Here is a 6,000-nt window from a genome sequence, read left to right as displayed (position 1 = left end):
TGTCGAAATTGAAAAACAGATATATTCAGTTTTTAGAAACCCTGTCAGTTGCATATGAAGTTGTTTAACGGTAATTTTCATAGCATTCATCAGTTGCATTATTCTCACACATCTGAGTGCAATGTTAACACACCGAGTAGCTGTGTAGACAGCTGATGGGAAGATAGATGAGCTATGGGAACGTGATCTCTTTGTCAAGGGGGGTTAGAGCGTTCTGTCGTAACCCAGTAAAATAGTGAGATGGATAGGTTGACAAATGAACAGAGAGTCAGGGAGAGAGAGAGACTTCAGCGGGGGCGGAGGACGCTCAGTAGGGATCTGAAAGGAAGGAGGTAGCGGTGGAGCTGACCACCGTTGGGACCAGAGAAAGGTCATGGTGAAATGGAAACTGATTCTCCACCCTGGCTCCCTGGGTAATATCCAGTGACCGTGCCTTTCCCCCTCCAAGACAACCGTGCTGCAATGCCTCTGTAAGCCGAAATATGTTCAGGCCCAAAAGAGCAGGTCACAGAGTCTGTTGGGGTACATCCTCTATCATACACGGAGGGGTATGTTAGGTTGGTGGGGGGCTGCATTCACTGAGTAAAGTTGCTGACAGTCTTTAAGCTTCCAATGGAGACTCGGCCGGAGGTTCTGACCCAAGCGCCTTTCCTGCACAAGTCTTTGAAATTTACAGATCCCTCACATCAATTACCATAACGGAAACCCAGCAGGAGTCTGCAGTATGGGTTGCGGAGAGATATACCTTAGGGATGAACGTGACTAAAGATCCTTGAACTAATCAATACCATAGTGTATAATCCATTTAAGACGGTGCCTTATTATGGAGCAATTTAATGCTGCTTAAAAGAAGTGTTGCGGTTTGTAGGGATGCACAATAGTAAGTGACTTTGCTATAGACCCTACTCACGTGACGTCACAGCCACGCCCCCGCGCCATGTTGTCCGTATACTTGTCATGTTAATGCATTAGCGCTTCGTAAATTCCTCCTATTATGGCGTGTTTTTCTGCTCGTTAACATTAATAATCAAAATGGTGAAGTCATGTGTGGCAGTCGGTTGCAAAAACAGAGAAGATAGACGGAGAGACTTTAAGTTTTACCGTATTCCGAGAGACCCGGAGAGGAGACCGAGATTGACTGCTGCAATTCGACGAGAAAACTGGGCTCCAAACGACTACCACAGATTATGTAGTAGTCATTTTATATCTGGTAAGATGCATTTAATTTATATTTAGAGGGTTTTGGGCTGACAACCACAATTAAGATCATTGCTAGGCTAATCGCCGACAACATACACTCAGACGTTGTGAATGAACTACCTGAAAATATATAATTATAAGGGGATAATCAGACAGTTGTCATACAATTAATTTACAATTTCACTATTGAGGTCAAAAGCCAAAAAATAAATTCAACTAGGGACAATCTGGAGTAGAGCTATCGCTAAACCATATAAACATTAAAAGCCCTAGCTCCATTGACAAATGACATGAAATACATTAGACTTGACAGTGGATGTTAGCAAGAACAAAATATTTTGAATTGAAAATTTCGTAACTCACCTTCCCGAGCACACGATAGATTCCTGCCGAATTTTCGTGGACGAGGACCTGTTTCACCCAACCAGCAACGAAGTATTTATAAGCCTCCAAGCTCTTAAAGTTTTTCAAACTTTCGTGAGAATAGGCTGATTTTGTGTGGACAAGATAGTTGTAAATATCAGGGTAGCTAGCAGATGTCAGGCAAAGACGACGAAGACAGCGGGCCGAAAAACTTCGATTTAGGCATCAAATATGGATCTGGCGAATGGATAAACTGAAGCTTTTCCACATAACGCCTTTTATGCAACGCATCCAATGAGTTTACAGCGTCAGATAACACCGGGGCTTCCATGAATTGCTCTATAACTTGCACGACTAATTGAAAACAATGAGAATAAGTCTAAAAAATACGGACAATATGGCGGCCGGATACAGCGACACGTCATTTTGTGACGTAGGTGAGTAGGGTCTATAGCTCATATCCTGTTCATCATCTTCAAGTGGTTTATCTACAGTATATCATGCTGCAACTCAAACAATTTTGCTGCAATTCTTCATGAACTTGGCAAATGTGGACTGTAAATGGCTGCAAAACTACATGTCTGGCTAGCCACCAATCCAGGATATCACCCACCTCCTGCCTAAAGTCAGCGAGAATACTATAGGTTCCAGCCCGAATAAGGACAGCCCCATATGGTGGGATGCTATCTGTATTCATTTTCTGAACTTCTCTTGTAAAGCCAGTGTCTTTTTTTTTTTTTTTCAAAGAAATGTTACATCGTGGAGAGCTTAAAAACTTCAACAGTCAATTAGACCAAAAATTATTTTTCTTTTGCATCGGAAGATTAGAATTTTTTGATAACCCCAGAAATCAGCAACTATTATCCCATTGCATGAAGTTTTCCAGGCGTGGCATATGGAGGCCTCGTGGTCCGGGAACCGGCCCATAATTCCACAACTGCAGTCAATAACTAATAACTCGATGTGGCCGGCGATCACCTTGCTGTTTAAAGGCTGCATGGAGTGTAAGCTGGCGCCCATTATGTTAGTAGCAGCTATGAGGCTAACTAGTTGCTAAAATGTCACTTGCCATTATACGGCACATGACGTCAATGAACCTAGATGTGTAATTTATTACTTTCCGAATAATAAGCTAGAACACTGGTTTGATAAAGACACTGAAAAACACTCATTCTTTTGTTGTTTGTAAGTAGAAAAAAATATAACTAGTAATATAACTATTTGTATGAATTAGTGTCACACCAATACCATTTTTTGGCCCCAATACCGATAACATTCCGATACCACTCGGTTTGAAATATATATACTGTATGTAGTGTATATGGCGAGATACTGTAAAGCGCTTTGAGCGCCTTGAAAGGTGGAAAAGTGCTATATAAGTATAACACCATTTACCATATATATATATATATATATATATATATATATATATATATATATCTTTACTGTTAAAATGAAGAGCAACATACTTGAATGTGAAATCATTGCAATCGTGGCTTTGTCAGGCTGCTGCTTACCTTTGTGAAACAGGAAAAATACTGTTACAAAGTGAATCCAGTTGAACGTTTTATAACATACCTGGTATAGGTGACAAATAGTAATAATAATTCAATAATAACCAGCCTCCCTCTCTGTGCACCAGCAGCAACATAACTCAACTCCATTTTTATAGCAACGCACAAATGCAAGCAGCACACGAGTCTCTTTCTCTGACACACACACTTAGCCATTTAGCTTTGCTTACTTTGCATACTTCTACGGCACTTTTGAAACAGGTCTCAAATTACTGCAGCATTTCTTTCAGTAAAAGACAATAAAAGTAAAGTAGACAAACTAAACTGAGCAGGGTTTGTTGCTGCGGTCCAGTCCCCTTTCTCTTGGTAGCAGTTGCTGCTGTTGCAGCCTCAAACTCTTTGTGTTCGGTCACGTTTCGTCTTCAAATGTTTTATCAGGTTCAAGGTATTGAAACTAGCGGATTTAACTCCACCTCTTGAAACTTTCAGGCTGCAAATCTTGCATGCAACCATTGTACTCAACAGTTTCTATGCTGAAATATTCCCAGACCGCCAACATTTTCTTCTTCTGTTTTGTTTTTCATTCAAATGAAAAAGCTGGCCCGTCATTGGTTAAGTGCGGCTATTGGCCTGCTCTCATTGGTCTGGAGCAGGCCAATAACAATAGCTGCTTGGCATGCAAAGTGATCACGTGTCATCACACAACACAGAGTGTAGTGAGTGTCAGGAGAAAGAAGGGTGTGTTCAAGTGATACCAGTAAATGGTATCGGCGCCCTATTTGTTGGTGCTCGCCGATACCAACGCCAACATTTTAGTGCTGGATCGCCAACCCCCCTGCCTATACTGGTAATGGTATTGGTGTAACATTAATATATATAATTACTTTCTGCAGGGAGTATTTACGTACTGTAAAGCTTTGCAATTTCTGAGCGTAATATGTATTGTTTCTTTTTTACTTTTTTGAGTAACAGCCCCCTGACACTGTTTGGTTTTCAAATTATGGTTTGACCCTTGAATAAAAGTCCCAACCACAAGCAATATCATCTTTGTCCTCTTTTTTTCAGCCCACTAACATCTCACGCTCAGGATAACGCAAGACAGATTGGAGGGCCTGCTGTAGGAAATTCAATGAACTGTACCCGCCAGTGAGATTACTTTTGTGAGACATTTAAAGGGCTACCCTTTTAGTGCGACAATGGTGTGGTAAATAGCCATTATAATGTGAAGTGTTCAACCAAATTGCTTCTCATTTTCGCTTTCACGGATGGTTTAAGGATCTCCTGCAGTTAAGGGTGGGGAGCGAGGCTTTTGTCAAATGTTAATCAGTGATGGGGATTGTTGTGGAGAAGTAAAACATTATCAAACAAGTGTAAAGGGCAGCAGGAGGAAGCGGTTCTCTGCAATAGTCGGCGGCAATTCATGTAGCGAGTCGTCTGTGTTTGTCTAGGACGAAAACCGTATTATTATATATTTTTTTACTTTGTAATTTGCAGTCTTCTGTGTTTACTTAAACTTGTTAGTACTATGCTTTAGCAAAAAGCTACATGTACTTTTCTGTCATTTCCCTGCCATACCTAACTCAATCATATAAATAACATTCATAGTTAGCCAGCCCAGACCATCACGGAACATTTGCTGCCAACTAACCAGAAAATGTGTTTCTGGTTCCTGAGACTATTATATGGTTTTCAAGCAGCAAGAGGCCGCGAGCTTGGCTGGCGTCCTGATTGAGATTTATACAAGCATCAGTGAAGGCTGTACAGTATGTCGATATGCACGTAAAGAAACATAAAATGTATTTATTTTTCAGCTAGGAATAACACAAAGGAGTCATTCTTTGAACCTCTTCCTTTACTTCTTAGTGACCAGTATAAGCATTTTATTTTAGAACTTGTGTTTTAGTTGCTGGAGCTTCATTGTTTGGGGGTTGAATTACGATTTACTGCAGCCTAAAAGAACAACTAACATGACGATCACATTTAAAAACAGCACTTCAGTGTTTAGTTAGCCTTGTGTCAACACGAGAATATGCATTTTCATTTCCTCGAGAGAAAGGAATGGATAATAATGCAGGAAAAATTATGTCTTTGTTGTTCATTTTATAAGTTTTTGATAATATATAGTATTCTGTATATGGCGGAAAACACACAGACAAGGCTGAAAAAGCAGATTCTGCTCTTGCACCCCTCTGTAAAATAAACTGCTGTATTTTAAGCCAAAAGAACTGTTGTGTTTGACAGAACAATATGTTTATATGCTGCCTTAGCAGATTCATGGCACATTAAGCCCCAGAACTATTTTTGATCTGTCCGTTTTACCCTGGAAACCCCCATTTACAGACATCGCACAACCACTTTTGTTTCAACCTAGCCAAGAAAAGAAGATAATTATACCCGTATTGGCCCGAATATAAGACAGCCCTGATTATCAGACAACCCCCTCTTTTTCAAAACTTAAATTTGAAAAAAGAATTTTAGAACACCAAATTAATTTTTATACAGAAAATAATTACAGTACATCTGAAACGAATGATTATAACAAAATATTTGAAAGAAAAAGCATGTTATTTTGCCCCGTTCAAATCTTAATATCTGAACATTTAAATATGTAAACAAAAGTGCAATCACATTCGTAAACGAATGGCTTCTGGTTTTTGAAATGTAAATAAAACAATCCATTGTGATAAAACAACAACATTGCAATAACTGCATTAACTATCAAAGTGAGGTCTAACTGTAACTGTAGTCTTGAAACAAATCTGAATAAGGAAAACATTGCAATAAGATAATGCAAACTAGTTAAACTTGAGAGTAGCTGAGATCTGTCATGACAGAACATCACTTCAATGATATTTGGCGCCATCTAGCGTCGTGAATGGGTATAATGTCTAGACAGCGAATATCAGACGACCCCCGTTTTTTC

Source organism: Corythoichthys intestinalis, chromosome 1, assembly GCF_030265065.1.
Source record: "Corythoichthys intestinalis isolate RoL2023-P3 chromosome 1, ASM3026506v1, whole genome shotgun sequence".
NCBI lineage: Eukaryota > Metazoa > Chordata > Actinopteri > Syngnathiformes > Syngnathidae > Corythoichthys > Corythoichthys intestinalis.
The sequence above is the reverse complement of the archived record's forward strand: the minus strand, read 5'-3'. Positions refer to the sequence as shown.